The following is a 23,044-nucleotide window of genomic DNA, read 5'->3' on the forward strand; positions in this document are numbered from 1 at the left end:
CCTGATCAACATAGTACATTATTTGTTCCTGAACAAATTTTCAGGATGAGATTGAACAAAAACATAAAAAGACATATAGATTCATATTCATCCTCAGCAAAAACTGACAATTTCAAATTAAAATTTGAATCTGTCTTTGCTCTCAAATTGGGTCCAAATATTGCATAATTTTGTGGAATTGCTTCTCCCTACCTTTCAAAGTACAAAATGGAACATTGGCACGCAAAGGTCATCTCGGCCAGCCACTTTCTCAGAAAACATGGCGCAGTGACATTTGAATTCAACCTCATGTCTACTGAACTACTCACTTGACTTACTTTGACAGATCTGAGTATGATTGATGCAGATTTCCATCCAAAAGGTTTGGGTAGGCCTCAGCAGTAATATAACCTTTCTTAAAGGTTATTTTTAACCACTTGCTAAAAATTCCTGGAGGAAAAAAATGTGACGTGCCCTTTAGTAAAATGAATACAATAATATACCTACAGCTGATATTGCTGCAGTCAATTTTGGCCAATTGCCTGAGTGAGAACCTATTCCTTAATAGCCCAGAGCTGTCCAGTTCTGGCCCAACATCATTAGTAGGGGTCCAAACTAAAGATTATGCAGAAACTGAGCCACACTCTAATTCTGAAACAAAGAGAAAAAAAGAGGGGAGAAAAAAACCCTCTAAAGTAGTTTTTGCACAGCCTTTATTATATTGTCAATTAACTCTGATATTGTTTTTATAAAGTCAAATCAAATAAATGCAATAGATTTATTCATTAAGAATCCTATTGACTCAGTGAAGGTTAATTTAACAGTTAAACATTGTGTGGCTTTATTTTCAAAAGATCTTAATATGATTCCATCTCTGAGAGATAAAGTAAAATTAAGAAGGAATAGCAATCAGCACATGGACTAGACCAAGAAAATTAACAGCTCTCCATTTGAGATAATAACCTCAAATTATTTCCCAAATAAGACTCCATGTACTTTTATAATTTTTTTAGTGATTGGTTGGGAAAAGAGGTTGTACAAATATAATTAATCTTCTGGCTCATGATGTTGTGTTAATGCAGATTTCATTACGACAACATCAAAGTTAATACATTGCTATTTGGAATTCACAACTGAAAATGTATTATTCTAGTGTTCTCTACTTATTAAAGGTAATAAGAGTAATTAGTGGCAGCGCCATGCTGGCTACACATGATTTGGCCTGTGTGTTTCTGGGTTTGGTGAATGGGTGGCATTGATCAAAGCTTTCTTCGTGAATCCCTGTTTCCTTACCACTTGGCGACTAGGGACGCAAGCAATTCCAGGAGACAGCTCTGAGGAAGATGCGAACTTCCAACCTCCCAGAGAGATCTCCCTCACTGCTTCAGAGCAGAATTAGAAAGCGACGAGACGGCCCTGTGACAGTGCTCAGAGCGGGCTGAAAACTGAAAATGTAAAAGTGAGCTACTGAATGGCACCATCCTTCTCTAAGATCAAGGCAATGTTTTTATCTAAAGGCCATTGAATACCTTTTTTTATATTTCTACTAAATAAAAGTAAACCATTCTATTTCATTCTTTTTGTGAAATATTAAGTGTATTGTACCTGTTACTTTATTATATATATATATATATATATATATATATATATATATATATATATATATATAATCTTCAAGCCCATTTAGCATAAAAAGCTAGAAAACAAATGCCCATGTTTTGAGATACCCATCACTCAAAAAACAAAAAAAACCCAAAGAACTCTATTATGCCCTTTTGTTTAAGCTAAATATGTTAATATTATACTGGTTTGTTTGGGTTTTTTTTTTTTCCTTCTACTTTATGTACTATTGGCCTCTGTGAGAACTCTAAGCTTAAGTCTACCTCAAGATGACTGGTATTGTGAAATACATGATATGTGAGAACCTAATTAAAATTCCATTTTTAAAATCAGTGTTTCCAGCTTTATTGATTAGACAATGATGCCTAAAATAAAAGTGTAAAGGGAGAAAACCTTCACTGGAGGCTTGTAAATCAGCATCCTGTCTCATTCTTTAGGTGCCTGAATGCAGAGCATTCAGAAAGAGGGTGTAAGGCAATCAAAGTAGGGTGTCTGATATGCTTTAATAGATGGAGACACAATGTGAGTAAATTTCCCATTTTATGATTTTTCTAAAAACCCCAGAGCGTGTCTTTAAATGATTTCAACACTGTCAACAGGACTCTGTTGTAACACCCCAGTTGGCCCACATACCTTTATTGCTAAAATGCCCGTTTTGTATTTAAGGCTCCATGAGAATTTCTATGTGTAGAGTCTCACCAAAGGGCATAAACAGTCCTGACTCCAAATTGTTAAGCTCTACATGCACAAGGACTATGTCCACCAGATAGGAAAGTTATTACAGGTGCACAGGCCTCTGGCAGTAAAGAAATTGAATTGGGTCCAAATCATATTTCTAAAAAGTAACATTTTAGTAACCATTATATTTAACATCTTCTGGATATAACTTTTTAGCGTTTGATGTAGAATAAAATTTTATACTTTGTACATACATTTAAATTTCTCCAGTTGGTACATAGGATTTATTGTAGGTATGGATGGACAGGTAGCTGGATGGATATGTGAATATCTCACTCAAGGCAGGTTTTGTAAAAACTGTATTAAGCATTGAAATAACAGCAATAAGATGAAGGGAGAAAGGTTCTTCTTGAGTAATAATCTTTTCTTTTTAATTATTTTTAGTTATTTGTTCATTTTAGAGAAGAGAGACAGATATATATCATCAATATAGAGAGAGAGGGGGGTGGGGGGGGGAGGAGCAGGAAGCATCAACTCCCATATGTGCCTTAACCGGGTAAGCCCAGGGTTTTGAACCAGCGACCTCAACGTTCCAGGTCAACGTTTGATCCACTGTGCCACCACAAGTCAGGCCTTGAGTGATAATCTTACACCTTAAGTTTAACCTCCTTCTTGCTCAAAAAGGTTAGCCAATGAAAAATTCCAGTCAAAAGCATTAGAGGAGAGAATGGTACTTAAAATAAAAATGAAGTGAGGAAAGATATGCTACCTAGTACAGTGTGCTCTGTCCATCAGTGGTTGCAAGATTCCTCTCTTGTTTCACTTTGTTTTTCTCTCTCTTGTCTGTGTCCTCGCCCTAATTCTACTTTCTCCCAATAGACATCTACTTCTTCTAATGTGTTTGAGATAGATCTTTAAATATGCATGTATCCTTGTAAAATTCATAGTGCTCTGTTTGTGTTGTTAATTTACATAAGAAGTCTTGTGCAATAAATTCCCTGCTGTTTCCTACCTTTTCATCTCAGCATTATGTTTTTAAAATCCATTCATGTTGCTGAATGTACAGTCTGTCACTATAATGCAAATTAGCTCATATACAAATGGTAAGGAGGGAAATGATGTCAGGATAACAAAAGAAGTTACATTGCTTCATAAGCGCTTTTCCCAGCTTTTTAATGTTTAGGAATAAGAGCCGCTGATCACAAAATACACAAATCCAGCTGAATGAAGCCAGCATGGAGGGCTACAGCTGTGTTCAAAATGCCCATTTACCCCACAATTTTCTTGTCTTGCCTTGACCACCTACCCACTAAGAAGTCTTTAAATATGCTTCTCACCTTTTGCTCTTCTGTTGAAATTGAGCAGGATAAATATATTTTTACCTTTCCATCATTCTATATTCATATTATTATAAAAAAGCCTTATTTCATTATTTTTTTATATATTAGAAACTTGGTGTTTTTTTGCAACTGCTAATGTATATAATCAGAATAATTTGGGGGGTTTTCTTTTCAGTATTTTTATGATAGCACATAACTTTGGAGTGACTTGCTTCTACTTTTCCCGTACGTTCTGTTAATTTTAGGGCATAATTCTTTTGATCATGAGATTTTCAGAATTCAAATATTATTTTACAGCAGTAGAATATGTATATCTAAAGCAGTGATTTTTCAACCTCATCTCATTGACATGTAAACTAATTACTAAAATTCTGCAATACACCAAAAAAATGTTTTTGTCAATCTGACAAAAATAAACTGGTAAATTTTGTTTGTTTGTTTGTTTGTTTTTTTGTATTTTTCTGAAGCTGGAAACGGGGAGAGACAGTCAGACAGACTCCCACATGCGCCCAACCGGGATCCACCTGGCACGCCCACCAGGGGGCGATGCTTTGCCCACCAGGGGGCAATGCTCTGCCCCTCTGGGGCCTTGCTCCAGGGCCAACTTTGCTCCAATGGAGCCTTGGCTGCGGGAGGGTAAGAGAGAGCTAAGAGAGAGAGAGGAGAGCGGGAAGGGTGGAGAAGCAGATGTGCGCTTCTCCTGTGTGCCTCGACCAGGAATCAAACTCGGGACTTCCACACACCAGGCCAACACTACCTCTGAGCCAACCGGCCAGGGCCAGGTATTGCATGTTTTAAAAATTCTCGTGGCACAATGCTTGCAAATTGCTGATCTAAACCATTGTGTCTATACAGCATAGTAAGTTGAGTTAATCACGCTTCTTCAGTATTTACTTACACTTTGCTTTAGTAATAAATGTTTAGGCCATCTTCAACTTCTCAAACATTCAGTGAATGATTAAGTACAATACTTTTAGGAGATAGTCTCTGGTCTCAAAAAACTTTTAGTTGGGACAGAGAATAGATTCATAGAAAGATGAAGAATAATAATATAAAACGTCACATGTCAATTTTAGGTAAGTGGCACAGCATATCAGTAGAACTAAAAGAAATATTCCATCAATGGTTTTAAGGAAATTGATTGTTGAGATATCCACTAGTCCAGGGGTCCCCAAACTTTTTACACAGGGGGCCAGTTCACTGTCCCTCAGACTGTTAGAGGGCTGGACTATAAAAAAAAACTATGAACAAATCCCTGTGCACACTGCACATATCTTATTTTAAAGTAAAAAAAAAAAGGGAACAAATACAATATTTAAAATAAAGAACAAGTACATTTAAATCAACAAACTGACCAGTATTTCAATGGGAACTATGGGCCTGCTTTTGGCTAATGAGATGGTCAATGTGCTCTTCTCACTGACCACCAATGAAAGAGGTGCCCCTTCCGGAAGTGCAGCGGGGGGGCCAGATAAATGGCCTCAGGGGAACGCATGCGGCCCGCGGGCCATAGTTTGGGGATCCCTGCACTAGTCCTTCCTCATTGAACTCACTTCTATAAGGCCTATCTTGTAGGAAGGATAATCTTTCTCACTCATGGTTATCAGTGTTGGTCATGTGATTTATTTACATTGTCCTATAAAATGTGAGTGGAAGCTATTGGGCCACATCTGAAGAGAAGCTTTAATAGTCAAGGTTTGGTTGTAACTGCTCTCTTTCTCCTCTGTTAGCATGTCGCAGATAAAGCCTGATCCTTAAGGGTCTAAAATAAAAAGACACAGAGCAGAGCCTTAGTCAGCCTGGGAGGTTGAAAGCCACAGATCTGAGATTGTTTGTTACTGCAGTTTATACTAGCATTAACTGACTGATAAAGATATTCATTTAGTACAGAGGGGGAAGAAAGTTAAATCCTTACTCTGCAATGTAAATTAGTTAAATGAAGAGTGAAGCAGAGTACAAAAGCATGAAAAATTGGATATTTAAAAATATGTCTGAGTAATGAAAGACTTTCTAAAAAGGTATAAAATTTAATAGTCACAAAGGAAAAGTTTAACACTTTGGCTATATGAAAATATAATAACACATATAGTTATACAACCTGGAAGAAAATGTACAATATGCATTACATGAAAATGATCCATAACTATAATGTAAATATGAATTTCAATCCAACTCAATATGAAAAATATTAAATTGGAAAAATGGGCAAAAGAAACTAGCAAGCAATATGAAAAGGGAAAATAAAAATGTACCTAGACTATATGAAAACATGCTGAAACTCATTAGCAAAGAAAGGGAAGCAAATTAAAACAGTGAGATAGCATTTTTCAACCTTCAGATGGTTTTAACCAGTCTAGAAAGGTTCCTACTTTAATAGTGGTTTTCTCTAAAGAGAAGAGTCAGCAAATAGACAAATGTGAACCGTAATTCCCTTATTCCCTAGAGCGCTTCATTATTCACCATAAGTGTATGTTGTTTAGGGCAGGCAATTGCATTTTTATATACATTCAACTGAAAAGTTATCATGAACAAATATATATAATCAAGAGAGCTTTCATAGTGTAAGTTATGTTGGGGCTTGAGGAATAATGACTAGAGTAGTGATTCTCAACTGGGGGCAAAGTTGCCCCCTAGGGGACATTTGGTGATGTCTGGAGGCATCATTGGTTATGACAAAGGTATGTTCTACTTGCATCTAGTGAGTAGACACACTGCTAAGCATGCTACAGCACACAGGACTGCCACTGATACCAGACAATTATTCCATCAAAAATATCGGTAGTGCCATGGTTGAGAAACACTTATTGAGAGAAAGGGTTGATGTATGTCTCAGAAAGAGAAGAGCTTGAGAAAGGGTCTGGGAGAAAGAAAGCCAACAGTGTGAACAGTCCACACCAATTACTCCAGTTGCTAGAGGAAAGGCCTCTGGTATTCCCAGGGGGCCATTCAGCACACTGCTAATAGACTCATAAGAATTTTATACTCTTCAGGGAATGAAGAGAGGGAAGTGAGAGAAGCAGCAGTGGGGTAGTTTTGGTTGACTTACATTACTTCAGACTTATTGCATTTTATTTTATACCCTGTGATTATTTTAGAAGTTTCCATTTTAATTAAACTATGTATTGCATTTTAGAAATCTTTTCTGCAAAAAAATAATACTGCATGTATATAATGACATTTTGAATGTTCATTTTGCTGCTTTAAAACAAAAAAAAAAAATGAGGCCCTGGCCGGTTGGCTCAGTGGTAGAGCGTCGGCCTGGCGTGCAGGAGTCCCGGGTTCGATTCCCGGCCAGGGCACACAGGAGAGGCGCCCATCTGCCTCTCCACCCCTCCCCCTCTCCTTCCTCTCTGTCTCTCTCTTCCCCTCCTGCAGCCAAGGCTCCATTGGAGCAAAGATGGCCCAGGCTGAGGATGGCTTTGTGGCCTCTGCCTCAGGCACTGGGATGGCTCTGGATGCAACAGAGTGACGCCCCAGAGGGGCAGAGCATCGCCCCCTGGTGGGCATGCCAGGTGGATCCCAGTTGGGCGCATGCGGGAGTCTGTCTGACTACCTCCCCATTTCCAGCTTCGAAAAAATGCAAAAAAAAAAAAATGGTTAGTAAATACTCATTTCTATCTCATAAACTGGATTGCTGAAGTCTGGGAGGAGAAGGAAATGACTAAGAGAATAAAACACTAATTTTCAGTGAAATTCCTGCCACAGAATGCCAAAATATACCCTGGTAAGTGATTTCAGTTGGTAAACTTGGGAATTACAGGATTTGAAACTATTGATCAGGACGATAAAATGCCGTTCTTATTCAAACCTCCATAGATATCCCTGTCATTGCAGCAAATGCAAAGATTAAAGTTTTAGTTCAAATTCTCCGGCAGCTCCACTAGGTTAACTGTGAAGCAACTGACGGTGACCTCCTTTGTCAAATATCTTTTCAGGGCTTGCTGCACATGGATGATTTGGTAGTAAGAAAATTATGTTTGGGCACATTCACAGTTTATAAAGATATTTCTGGGCTGTACTATGATTCTCCCAACATTTTAATCCCTAATTACCTTGCTTATTAGAGATACTGTCCAAAAAGCTTCATTGATTTACCAGGGTAAGCCTGTAGTTTGACAGAAAGCACTAATAAATTGCAAAGTTTCGGCTAACCTGGCAGATACTCCAAGCAAATACATCTCAATAGTCCAGTGGGGCCATTTGAAACATCTTCAGTAACTGGAGAAAGAAGGAAGAGACATTCATCTCCCTTAGTGGAGGCAGCTACAAATGTGTGGGTTTAGTTGAGCAGAGGATTATGCTAATGAAACTAAGGCTACAATCTGATTCCTGTGGCCCACTTTAATTCTCTTCTGTTACATGGCTATAACACCTGTAAAATTCCTTTGGCTCAAGGCGACCCAGGAGAGAATTGCAGATGAAACAAAACAAAATCAGGACAAGAAAGGATGGATTAAGAATGATGTATGCACAGAACTTCATTAACTAATCAATTCTGACATGGCATCTGTTTTCCTAAAAATCTACACTTAAGTGGTAATCACACTGTGAAAAAAAGACAGTTTTGTGAAAATAGATAATTGGGTGAAAATCAAATGTCCAACCTATGTGTTACCCCCAGTGGGTAACTTTTTTTTTTTTTTTTTTTAGCAAGAGAGAGAGAGAGAGAGGGGCAGACATGCATGAGAAGCATCAGCTCTTCATTGTAGCACCTTAGTTGCTCATTGATTGTTTTCTCATACATGCATTTACCTGGAGGCTCAAGGCTCAAGCCAATCCAGCAACCTTGGACTTTAAACCAGAGACCCTGGGGTCATGTCTATGATCCCACACTGAAGCCGGGAAACACGTACTCAAGTTGGAAATCTGACACTCAAATTGGTGATCCTGCACTCAAACTGGATGAGCCCACGCCCAAAGTCAGCAACCTCTGTCTGAGGTTTTGAACCTATGTCTTCAGCTTCCCAGGTCAATGCTCTATCCACTGCTCCACTACGTAGTCAGGCCCAAATGAATAACTTTTGAATGAGCCTTTTTTTTTTTTTACTTATCATCTGTTTTTCTTGTCTTCAAAGAAATAGCCCAGAATGGAAACTGAGATTACAAAAAAGAGAAATTTCTTAAACAAAACTTTGTACAGTATGTCACCTCTATTTGCTCTCTTATTCACGTAGACATGTTTAATGAACACAGTCTCCCCACCACAGAGCTTCCTCCACCAAAAATTCTTAAACAGCACTCTCATACCTTACTTCTGTACGTGTAATCTGTGAACCAACAGTATCAATATCACTTGGGAAATTGTTAGATATGCAGAATGTCAGTGTCTTCCCAAACATCTTGATTCAAATTTCATATTGGCAAGATGTCCAGGTAACTTTTCTGTACATGAAAGTTCAAGAAGCACCTCCTTAATAGAGATCTAGAAAATTACTGTGACTCATCCAGGTCACATCTGTAAGGTTATCTGTCTTCAGCAGCCATTCCTTGATGTGCCAATTACCTGTTTTATAAGGTTGACAACACCTGGTGTTGTTTTGTGGTTGACTTGTTTGATGAGAATTCTTCTCAGAGCTTATCAGAATTTCATGCGGTGTCCCAGGCATCAAGATGTCTAAAAGATCAGCGTGAGAAAACAACCAACAAAAGTTTCGCAGTTCAACATGTTCCCTCACCTGTGAGTGAAAATCAAAGGCTGCCATTGAACACAAATATGACATTCTATGCATTAGTTGACTAACCAGTTTAATATAAATGTACTACCTGTAGTATCATTTAAAGTGCTCATAGCTTATCAAATTTCCAGTTGAGTCTGTTGAATGCATGGGAAAGCATGATTTTGTGATTGAATTTGTTAACTAATAAAAATGATAAACATTGAAATACTGCATTCTTTGATAGTTTCATGTACAAGTAACCCTTTTCAAAAGTTTGGAACCATTCCTTACATATGAGATACAGGAAAGCCCACTGAGTACATTATCTTGTTAGTAAGCTAATATTTAAAGCATCAGGTAAAAATAATATATCAGATATTTCTACCTCTTAATATAATACCTAAAAATGAAAAGACTTTTAAGAAAAGGAATAAAAATTCAAAGATCAAGAGCAGGGAACATAAAATTCAATATTTACAGCTTACTGCCTCTGTTTGAGTATTTAGTGAAGTAAATGTGTACACTTAGAACTTCATTTGTTTTCATTTGAGATGCACTTTTTTACTTGAAATGCTGAATGTGTAGAACACATTTCTAACTTAAATTCTGACTCCGGTTGCTGTCTCCTCAAGTTTTTAAAAAATTATCTGGTAGATTTAACAGTGTTATTCTGTGCTCTGCCTTTTCAGAGACACAGAAATTCAGAACAAAGGTCATAAAAAATACCAAGATGATTTTTTTGATCTGATAACAATCAATCAAGCTGAATTTTTTCTTCTTCTTCTTGAGTGGTTGTTTATTGAGAATCCTTTATAAAGAAGACAGATTTCTTCAGGTCCATTCCTATTTGTCCAGGCTTGGCATGTCTTCCGTCCAGACATGTGATTGTTACGTACTGGAATATCGATCGATGTGTGTTCACTAATGCTGCAAGCTTCCAGGGAATGGAAAGGGGGCTTCTATGGCGCCAGGGGGGGAAATATTTGCTGAGCAAATAAACAAATGAGTTATCCTGAAAGCCAGCTAACAATTCAACTGATAGGCTCACCATTCAGATTAGCCAGCATTCTGCACGCCTTCCTCTTCCTCTGCCACAGGTCACCATGGTTTTTTGTGTGTTTTTTTTTTTAATTTTTAAAAACATAGTTAGAGTGAGCTATGTCTCTTCTGATTTAGCAGACATGCTGTGAGCTTACTGCTAGGAAAGAACATTATCATTAAATCCACAAACAGCTGAATGTTGGGAAAGGAATTCCAAAATGGAAATCCCCACTTGTGACCCTTTCTCATCACAAAGATGAGAACTCCAACCAAATCTTTTAAGAAAATGAAGGGAAAAGAGATAAACCTGAACTGAGTTTGTACTGATTTAGAGTTAACAGGAAAGCAAATGCCTGTGTTAATAAGTCCTGAAGAAAGTCAAGCAGATTCTGGCTCTACAGAAAAATGCACTGACATAACTTTAATGAGGTAGATTTTTGGTCTCAGACCTCTGATATGATTTTAATATCAATTTTCTTAAATCAAAGGTTTCTGTAAACATACAAGTCTGGACCTCATATCAGAAAGTTAGAGGACAGGTTTACATCTCCATGAAATTCATCCCTTTTTAATGTGCAAACCAAAAACTCAGTATCAAGTTTAAGCCTTTGGAATTTCTCAGCTGTTTACAGTTTTAATAGCTGCCAGGTTATAAGTTAGCAGCCTTGAAACCGCCTTCCAGCAGTCTCTCAAAGTGCATTGCAAACTGAGTTCAGGTAATTCCTAAAGAAAACCTATCCCCCTCCCTTTTCTCCCAAGATTAAGTGTTGGAGTTCTCCAAGATTTCATCCCACCTTAAAGTCTACTGAAGGTGGAAAAAGGAAAGTCCAGATAAAGTTTATAAAATGAATCTATTAAAATTTGGACATGGAGAGTACTTTCAAAAAGAAATGGAATATAATTATCAGTCATCTAAATTTTATGTTGAAAAAAAAGTGTTTTAAGACTTTTGATAGAATCTCTTACTCATTTCAATCATGAACGTAAATGACATGTGATTGGAAAACAAACTCCAATTATGAATGTCATCACGCTACACAAAGTTATTTTTACCTGATAATGACACCTCATATTGAATTAGTCTACCAATAGACTCCATTTATAGACTGTATCCAAAAGTGACAGCAAAACTTTCACACATACTTATTTTATTTTATTTTTTTAGATTTATATCACTGCAGCCCCTAGGCAAATGTGCAATTTATATACTACCTTTTCAACAATTTCCCACAGAAAGGTCTGTGATAAAAAAAAACATCTTGTCAACAGATTGGACTTTCAATGTTTGATTTTCATCAAAACCACTCATTTTTACTTGATTTTGTGTGGTGCCATTTACTAATCTCAATAGTCAATATTAACGTAGTCTCCTAACAACTGTGAAAAGGAATCTATCCGTGACCCAATGATGAAGAATATCTAATATTTACTATTGTATAATTCTAAGCACATGTATTACAGTATGTCAAACTTCAGAATCAATTCAGAATCAGTATAAAGGTCTTCATCCTACAGATATTATTTAACATAATAATTACTAAAAAAAGACATGTTTTAGAAGTATGTTACCTGAATATATTGTAGAAAATTCAGTAAATATCTTTCATACCATTCTCTTTAGCTTGACTAAAATGTTGATATGTACTTTAAGTTATATAGTATGCAGTCTTTTGACTGCTGGCTTTAACCAGTCTTCTTACTTTAACAGAAAAATTTTAAATCATACCTTTTAATTGTAATGTAAGCATTAAAGATGATGCTCCATGGAACAGATGTTTATAAAATGAAGCTTTATTTTCTAAACATCAATAAAAAGCAAATTTAAGGATTCACTATACTTATGATGCACATAAATATTATCTTAAAGCTGAAAGATATATTTGAGTTTCATAACCCAATCTTTTATTTATTTTTCATTTAAAAAATAAAATCTGAGAGCTGAAGATGTCAATTAATGTTCTCAAGGTCACAGAAGTGGTTAGAAGCAGATTGGGATTAAACATACAGCCAATCTGCGTGTTCTTTCTTCTCAAATAGTCTGGCATTTGGTCCTGTTGCAATGATATCTTTAAAGATTCACACACCGGACTCCAATTCTCTTAGTCTGTTAGAGGAAAATAAATGGTACAAAGGTCCTTTCATTGTTCCAGATCCATTCTCTACCCCGTTAAGCCAGACGAGCTAAATCTGCCCTGAAGAAGATTAAACATCAACTCATTAATTTTGATATGGATTCACTTTTATGAAATATTCAAATATTGACATTTTCTTGGGTAAGTGTCAAGGAGGAGTCAAGCTTCTCAGATCCATTAATCCCATCGTGTCTGTGGCAACATCTCAAAATCTGGGCACAAATATAAATACAGTGTTGAAAATACTCTGATGTTTTGTTTCAAGTGATACTAAAAACTCAGATTTTTATTGTTTAAAAAAATTACTTGAATTCTATTTGCCAACATTAAAAACAACCATCTTGTTAGTAGATAAAAAGTAACAATAATAGTATATTAATATTAACAATAATAAACCACACTAAAGAGTGACTCAAAACCTTCCTTGGGACATCTGTTTCCACTGCTTAAAGAAAGCGTGGCATTTAGTAGGTTTATGGAATGAACTACTCATTGATGTTCATTCATTAAGTAATATACCTATTCATGAAAAAGTAAGGTCCAGGCATTAATTTGCTGAAACCAATGAGACTTAGCCAAATGAGATATGCATTTTGGTTTATGCCTGTTAACTCGACTTAGCTGAGGAAGCCCCGATCCAAGTACAGAATCAGCAGGACTGAAGGGCTGATTGGGATGTTTATATTCAGGAATCAACTAAAACTAAGCACCATTAGTAATTTGAACACAACTCACAACCAGAGGTAAAAGAAAAAAGTAACTTTCAGCCAATTGGTACTGGCCTATGTAAAGTGAATGGGTATCTGGAGATTTAGAACAATAGGAAATGAAAACATAATCCCCTTTAATGTTCTGCAGATATACACGTGTTTAGAAGTAATAGATGTGTTAAATGTTATACATGTTTCATTTGCTTTCTCTTTTTCTGCCATTCCACTGAACAGTATTATAGGTGAGTTGTGTGAATCATTATATTTCTGCCATATAACCAGGAATAGCATAAGAACAAAAAAAATGGAAGACTATAATGGATAAGAAGTCCAGAACAGATCTCCATTGTTATTGGCCATAGATACTTTTGGTATTTTAGTGAATTAATTTCAGAAAAATGCCTTTAAATGTGTAAATATATTTATATATATAATAAACAAAAATATTTAATATAAATATATATTATAGTTATAATAAAATAAGTAGAAAATATTAAAAATACTGAGGACTGCAAAAGAAACAAATTATATTAAAATGTACATATCAATATATTATAAACACACTTTATGAGTGCTCAATAATAAGAAAATAATATTTCAAGATCTGCAACAAAGAATTGTGATAGAAAAACATCTGTGCTTTTTATAGGTAATAAAGTCCGCAGATATTGCAGATACTTCTGTGGTTGTCTGCATTCATAATTAATGAAAATGTTCAATTTCAGTTGGAGGTAAATAAATATAAACATGCAAATTTTTTCCCATCCAAGTTCACTGAATGCCTAAACTCTTTCCACAGACTCCCTGAGGAAGTATATGTCCAGGTGTTTAACAGACCGTGAGGTTTTGAAGGAAAACAGACCCTGAGTTGGAATACTAGTTCTGCAATGGTGATATCTGTGATAGGTTGCTTACCTTCTACGAGCTCCATAAAATGAAACGCAGAAGTATATATCCCATGGAGCTGTTGAAAGGAATAATGCATGTAGCGTGGTTAGCACACTGTCTAACATATATGACTCTGAATGTATCAGGCTTTTGATTCCCAATGGGACAATTTTTCTTCCTTGGTATTTTCCGTTAAAGGAAGTTGTATAACTTCCAAGAAAATATGTTATATTTTTCATTATTGCTGAGGGTTACGTTCCTCTTCATTTTAGCAACTTAATTCACAACAACAACAAAAAATAGTGCTGAGGGAACCAAGGTCACATGTGACTCTATTAGAGCCCTAATACAAACTTTGCTAACACAAAGTTTAAAAAACCCTTCATAAGATAAAGAAAATAGCAAGTGTTTTTATATACCCGAGTTCTTATTTTTGGAGAATGAGTAGGCATTGAATTTGGGCCGTAAATCCTTTAAGTCAGTGAGAGACCATAGTATCTCCAACATTATATACTACTTAATTAACCAAAATTCTTTAGTTTCAAAAAGCTGAAGAAACTTTATGAGTATGTGATTTGGCTTTGGTAGGGAACCTTTCATTTCCAGAATGTACAACTAGCTATCCAATGATTGCAGTCTGTCTAACTTCTGATGGTCATCCTATGGAGGCACAGACTGGGGAAAATTAAAAAAGAATTAGAAAGAACTTCAATTCATAATCATTTAAGTGACAAAATGTATATGAAACCATTGTAAAATTTTGTAAACCATCAACTAAGGTGTATATTAATTAATGACACTGATTTTTACAACCTCAAATTAGAATATGGAGAAAGAAAAAACATGTTGAGGATTTTGGAGGAGTGGAAAACCTGTTTCTTCCAAGAAAAAACTGACAAAAATCAGGGTTTTTTTCCCTATGAGTTTTAGACAATTACAATAGAATCTATATCATTGAGTACTGGAAAAAAAAATGTATAAAAACTCCATTACCACTGTTACTAATTATAATACATTCAAATTTTGGAAACTTTTCAATAGGGGGGATTTGAGATTTCTAAGCATCAAAACATAACTTATGCCTACAAGCTTTAAAAAGTTGGTTTACTCTTTTCAAGAAATGAGAAGTACCCCTGCAGCTACTAAGGTAAAAGCAAAAATGTCCTTAACATTGCCATGAATGATTCAGTTTCTACTTTTGTGCTCTCTGTATTGTACCATTTAGTTCAAATTTTTTTTAAATTTCTATTCTACCAACTCGATATTCCAAACTATATGAACCCAAAAAATGTAATCTGCTCTAGTTATGTTGATATTAAATAAGGTATTTTATTTAAGACTCAATTTACTGACCTGTAAAATGGAAATAATAATCAGGTAAGGTTCTGGGAGATTTTTAGATAATGAATACCAGGTGCCTGGCACATAGAAGTACCCTGTAAATAATAATCACAATTTTTCTTATCTTCAAAAACATCAATAAGTCTTGGCTTCGGAATGAAATGGCTGCATTGCTTAATTACATCTAATTCAACAAATACCTTACTAATCACAACATATACCATCTCCATAAATCACCTTCTATTTGAAATCTATGATGAAAATCAAGAATTTGGCTTATATATATTTTTGCATGAGTCAAGTGGGTATCATTAAAAACCATATTAAAAGGAATCTCGCTTCATGTTCTGCATCTTCAAATCCCTAAATTTTTTTGTATTTAATTCTACTCTATATGTGTGTATGTGTATAACTATACATAGTTTTTCTCTGAATGTTTAAAAAAAAGTGGTAAAATTCTCTATGAATCATTGAAACTACAAATAGAATTGGTATTACAATTTCTTAAAGAAATTATTACTTTAAAATACTTTTGCTCTAAGAATAATTTTCTAGTGTAACAAGTTATTTAATATCTGATAGTAATTACATAGCACTTTACATTTTACACAGTTACATGTAAAGGACAAAATGTTTTAAATGTTTACCAGACGTTCTGGACCTTAAAACAAGAACAAGCATTATTATTATCCTATTGATAAGAAAGTCATGCTTCAGAGCCACTGTATGAATTACCGAAAGTTCAGTCCAACAGCCAGTGGCACAATTAAAAATGTAAGCTTGGTAGGCTGATAAAATAACCTTAAAATAACTCAGTTTACTCATCTGTAGAATGATGATAATAAAAGCTAATACTAGCGCCTATTTTTTAGAGTTGTTGGGAAACTTAAATGAAATATGCATGAAGTCCCTAAGATAATGCCTGGCATAAAATAAGCACTCCAAAAAAGGTAGCTGAGAAAGATTAGCTATATAACTTCTAAATTATTAATAATATACAAAATATTAAAATTTAAATGTTAGCACTTAAGCCTTGTAAGTGGCAAAACTGAGATTAGATATTATATATTATTTACCAATATGCTATACCATCTCTTAATACATATATTAATAAAATGTACTAATACATTAACAGTGATAATCGGTGTGTGGTAAATTATGAATAATAATTTTTTCTTACACTTTTATATTTTTAAAACTGTTCAAATTATCACTTTACATATATGTGTGTGTACATATACATACATGTAGATATCCACAATTTTATAGCTAGAGATATAGCTGACCTACTAAGGGCAACCTCAATCCATACCTATAACTATGTCTATCTTAAGGCTCTAATATGTATAATACTTAACATCTAATATATATTTAGCATCTAATATTTAACATCTAATATATATGTACATATTAGATATATAATAATATATCAGCATTATATAAACTCCTTCTACCTAGCCTTCTCACTAAACAGATACAACTCTACAAAATATTAATGATAAATGAGATTTTCCTGAAAACATTGATAGAAAGATGTTATTTACAATAATCCCAAACCAAAAAATTATTATATCTTCTTTTTTCCAAAGCACCTCTCCAGTCACATCTTCTCTTTCTCCTTTTTTCTCTCCTAGGCTCTAAAGGCAACTGCTATACCTTGAGTTCATTAGGTCTCAGTCATTCAGCACAACAAAGTCAGGTCAGGCTTTGCTCTGAAGCAGTTGAGCTGCTATCTGTGGCAACTCTAGCAGGACATTTGGGCGGTTCACCCTCATCCCACTCCAAAGCATTAATAAAAATTTTATTCCAACTGCTCCCCCTCCAGCCCTGGCCAGGTACCTCTGTTGGTTGGAGTGTTGTCCTAGTACACCAAGGTTGCAGATTAGATCCCCACTCAGGGCACATACTGGACTCAACCAGTGAATGCACAAATGAGTGGAAAAACAAATCAATGTTCTCTCTTTCTCTAAAAATCAATAAATTAAATAAATAAATAAATAAACAAACTGCTCCCCTCCATAAGAAAAAAATGAAAAGTAGGTGTCACATAGGTTGAAGGGGAATCTGAAACTAAGGAAAATAATGTGTTGGCTTTTTGCTTATTTAGAATATTACCAAATACCAAATTTCCCAAACTAACTGATATTTATTATCAATACTTCCATTTAGCTGTCATCTGGGTACTTAGCTACACAAGAGTGATGCAGTTCATCTAATCAAGTGTATCATGAGGACTATTATCTCAGTCATTCATATTCAACAATTTCTTATTGGTGTCAGCTATGGCACTTGATTTTGAAGGATACAAACATGAATAAAAAATGGTCTCTATTTTAGAAAACTTATAATCTAGTTTAATGTACAAGATATTAAGCATATTTAGGTTTCATAAAATGAGCCCTGGTTTATCAACAACTGAAAATAGCCCTCTGGAACTGAGAGTGTTTCTCCTGTGGCTAAAAAGAAACTAAGAATTTTTGGAGAATGAAAGAGAGAATGAATGAATGGATTCAGGAAGAATATTCCTAAGGATGTTGATATTTCAAATATATTTATACTGAATAAGTGTTTGATGAATGTATACAAGAATCTTCTCTCTATTCCAAATAAGTATTCCCAATATCAAGGAACCACTCAATACCAAAGGAAGGTAATAGTTGCCAAGAGAACACAAAATGCTATGAAAAGGAAGGCTTTGTTTATTTTAATATATTTTTGTGAGAGAGAAAGGTGGGGGATAGACAGGGACAGAGAGACAGGAAAGGAAAGAGATGAGAAGCATCAACTCTTTGTTGTGGTACCTTAGTTATTCATGATTTCTTTTTTATGTAGGCCTTGATCAGGGGTCTCCAGCAGAGCGATTGACCCCTTGCTCAAACCAGCGACTTGGGTTTAAGCCAGCAACCTTGGGCTTTGTAAAGCCACTATCCGGGTCATCATCACAGCTGCCTGTCTCTTGCAGATTCGCATTTGATCTGGACAGACGGTAAAGAAACTGCAGAGCCAAAAACTGGTGGTCCATTTTCCTTTTTTCTAGACTCACACTTGGCAAGTGAGTAAAAACACACACTGGGAAAAACACTTCCCTTTCCATTCAGAGCTCCCAAAGCCACTGACTCATCCGAGTTTTCCTAGACTCAAAGGCTTTCACCTCACCAGTCTTATTCCTCTCTGTTCCCCATCTCCTTTCTCCTTTTCCCACACAAAGTGGCTTCTCCTTCACCATTCCACTATTTTGGCTACCTCCTCCACATGGCCTCCCTCTCCGGCTATACCATGAGCTCCTTCTCTCTACCAGAGCATGGCCACTCTCTTCAAACTGGCCTCCTAGCTTCTCCTTTTAAAACTTTTCCCCAGGACAATGCCTTCCTCCAGCACACATTAGCATAACCAAGCCCCTTCCCAAGCAAGAAGGGCAACTAGCTGTATCACGTGAGAACTTCACCATGTGAAAGCAGCAGCCATCTTTAACAGAGTGAACAAAAAATAACTTTTCTGCCTGGCAGTCTTCAAGTCAGGGACCTATGGGTTCAAGCCAGTGATCATGGGATCATGTCTATAATCTCACACTCAAGAAAGCAACCCTTCACTCCAGCTAGTGAGCCCACCCCCAAGCGGGCCAATTTGTGGTTTTGAACCTGGGTCCCCAGTGTCTCAGGCTGATGCTTCATCCACTGCACCACCACTTGGTCAGGCAGCTTCATTTATTTTTTAAATTAAATTTTATTAATTTTATTTTTAAAACCCTCAGAAATTAAAATTTCCAGAGAGAAACATATAGTTTTTTTTTTTTTTTTTTTTTTTTTAGGAGAACTGAAGGCAGAGGATGGTTAAAATAAGTCATAGAGCCTGGAAGAGAAAGGAAATAAAAGGAGAACTTTGACAACATACAAAGTGATCTGTATTTGTGGATGATGGGAGATGAGAGCAAAAAGCTTAGTGATAAAAAAATAACACATGATCTCCGCACAGGCTTTGGTCAGAAAGGTGGAAAACAAAAATAAAAGCCAGAACACGAGAATAAATGCCAGAAAAGTAACCAAGATATGTCACTACCCTCCCCCCCTAAAAGCAAACTGTTTTATGAGGTGATAAACCTCCATCAATGAAAGCATAGAAAAAGGAGATAAACAAAGGTAAGTAAAGTTGAGCTGATTCATTCATATTGAGTATAGGGTTGGGCTAAGTGACCTTGCACTTGGGGTTCATTATACCTGGTGAGAAGTCTATGATTCTATGTGTATTTTAACAAACACACAAAAAAAGGATAAGGACATATTTTGAAAACAAAGAGAGTAAAAAAAAAATCAGAGAGGAACAAAGATTTTTAAAAGAAAGAATAAAAGGGAGGAATGGAAGAAGGAAGAAAAAAAAAGAATTTGTTGTTCCAAGTACAAAATGCCAACCACTTACACTTTATACCAAATACTTCTTTTGAAGATACCTCTGTAAGCCCAAGTAAATTAAAAGCTAAAGAGGTGTTATGAGGGAAATAGCCCATAACCTGGTCTTGCGAAAGCAATTTCAGGGGCACAGAATAGCCCTGGTTCTCATTATGCCACAGCAGTCACAGGGGAGCTCCAGGAACAAAACGTCCCTAGAGCCCAGTCCTTGAGTTCTTACCTCTGGTTCTCAATGAGGAGTTGATGAATACCGCACCTCCTCCAGCACACTAGCAAGTCACACAATGCTAGTAACTAATCAAATAAATGCCTCTCTTTTGCTCAAGAATTTCACTCCTGCTGGGATTTGAACCACAGACCCTTAGATCTAGAAGAACTAGAATTAATATGGTAATGACCAGCTCCAAAAATATTCATTTAATCAGATCCCTGTTAACTCCCCATGTGTTTATAAGTTGCTAATTGGGAAAAAGTCTGTGCTCACTGAATGTATTAGCTTGAACTAACTTGAATGATCACAGCTTTATGGCTAAGGAGCGGACAATGAGGCCAAAAATTCTGGTTCTTTCCTTTTCCTATTGTTCAATTCATTCCTCCAATGAGGTCTGATGCATTGAGTTTACACTTTAGTTTCACAGGGAATCTGAATTTGAAATTTTCTTATCCCATGAAACAATTGCTCTTTCCAGTAAGGTAATTCCTCCCCACCCCCCCAAAAAACCTGTTACTTGTGGAAACTTTCTTTGAAAAATAAATCTCCAATGTTTCAGAAACTAAGCATATTTGTTTCTATCAAGAATTCAAGTTGAAAGATCAACACTTGCAAAATTACCATTATAGATGATATGAAAAGAGACAGACTGACTCTCAACCGAGTTATATTAAAACCTCTATTACTTTATAAACTTCCATAATTTATTTTTTTCTCTAATTGTATTACTCTAAAGTTCACTTTAATGCAGTATTAGGATCAAGAAAATTAATATTAACTACTGGAGGTGAAAATCAAAGCACCCCTGATTTTAGCAATTTTTTATGGTGCCCCTGAATTAGTTTCCTGGCTGTTTATTATATACCTTAGCAAGAACCAAACTTTTTTACCTTTATACATCATTCAGAAGCTTGAGTATACCAAATGAGAATAAAAATGTCTTTATTTAGTATAACTTGTTTCATTTTTCCAGATGCTACAATATTTTGAAACAGTATTTATTACAATAGTAATCTACTCAATGCACTATTGTGTACCAACCCAGAAAGTGATATCTCTTACAATATTACTCATATTCAAATGATACGAAAAGGCCCTTCCCAAAATATTTTTCTCTCTGATTTTTCACAAGGTCTGATAGTCCTGATAAGTCTGACACTAAAACTCATCTTTGTGACACTGTTTTGATTTTAAGCAAGCTACAATAAAATAACTCAAAATGTTGCCATTTTGATAGATTACTGATATTAAAATGCCAATTATTATTCCTCATCTTCTTTGAGAATAAAGACAGAAAGTGGTTTTTGAAAAGATGACAGTTTTTAATTATTTGCCTTATCCATGAAAATTCTTTCTTTTTGAAGCACAATAGAAGGCTTCTAGGCATAAATGTATGAATTATGTCAAGAAGGAGATGTAGGTAGACATAGAAATGGCATCAACAAATCTTTTATGTTGTGCACATTTTCCTTTTGCTTGGTCTGGTTGTGCTAGATTTTTAGGATATTATTCTTTATTGAGGAGAATATAAATTCACATAAGTCTATGAAGAATGAAATAAGGTGGCAAAAACTGTCAGAGGACTCCAAAGAGATGTGATTTACATGTGGGGGAATATGCAGAAAAAGTTTTTTGATGAGATCCGTAGGTAAAAAAGCCAGTATCTCAGATGAGAAAGGCATAGATAATGGGCTAGGAATTCATACTAATTTTAAGAATATAGTGAGAAAATGTAAGGGATCATTCACCAGCAAATGTTCAAGGCAGAGCTGGGAAAAAGTAATAAGCTTCCCTGATAAAGCAGACAACAAAGATATGACGGTGTTCTGAAGGTAAGATAGCATGGGTGTTTGATGGAAAGAAGTTATGATAAGTAAGTACATAATCACTACAGCCAGTTAGGAGTCAAAGGAAGTATTCAATACAGGAAATGGCCCCTGGAACAAGAAAGGTAATTCTGTCTCTGAAAGTGAAACCAGAAATGTCAAATGCCAGATGATGGTATCCATATGATGAAGTCCTCACATGAGAAGTGCTATCTCAAAAGGAAGCAAAAGATTTAAAACTCAGAGAATTGTGGTCATCTACAGATAGATTTTAGAATGATATCTATGGAAAGCAAAACTTCAGTAATGGTGATAACCCATATAATAAAGAACATGTAAGCAAAAGAAATATTATTTCATGTGACAAAGAAAAAAACAAATTCTGATATCTTGACAGACTTCATAACATACAAGCCAAAGAAAGATGCTGAGCCTTTGTCCATTAGGGCAACATAATTTTAAAGGGCAAGGGACATTTAATTTAAGATCTTGGCCAAGAAGAAGTATGTTTAAGATTATCTACCTCCCTAGCTCATATTTCATCTCTAGTTAACTGCTTTAATTTAATTTTGCTTTCATGGGAGAGGATCCCTAGACTGTGGATGGAAGTATCAATTCACAAACCTTCCCTTTGCAAAATAATAAATTTGCATTACAGTGTATTCATTAGTTTCTTGTAAATGGTGTTAGTGTCAGTCCCTATAGATTGATTAAAACTTGCACTAAAAATTAAAACCGAGGTTCTCACTAAGGTATTTGTTCATCCATAAAGCTTGTCTGAGTCACTAGTCCATTCTGCTCTCTTCTATCTTTGTGATATTATTCTTTAACTTTAGCAAGAGCTTGGAAAGGCAAAACCTATTCTATATGCATGTATGGTAAACAGAATAATACTCCCCTAAGTTGTTCCTTTTCTAAGTCCCAGAACCCATAACTACATTAGGTTACATGACAGAGAGAATTAAAACTGCAGGTAGACTAAAGATTGCTAATCAGATGACCTTAATTAGGAAGATTGTCTTGGATTATCCAGGGAGCCCAAGATAATCAGAAGAGTCTTCAATAATAAAATAGGGAGGTAGAAGAAGAGAGTTGGAAGAAGAAATGATGTGGAAAGCTGGGTCAGAAAGATGCTACCCTGTTAGCTTTGGAGATGGAGGAAGAGGCCACCAGCCAAGAAATGTGTCTTCTAGAGGCTGATAAAATCAAGAAAACAGA

The sequence above is a fragment of the Saccopteryx bilineata genome, chromosome 6 (assembly GCF_036850765.1).
Source record: "Saccopteryx bilineata isolate mSacBil1 chromosome 6, mSacBil1_pri_phased_curated, whole genome shotgun sequence".
NCBI lineage: Eukaryota > Metazoa > Chordata > Mammalia > Chiroptera > Emballonuridae > Saccopteryx > Saccopteryx bilineata.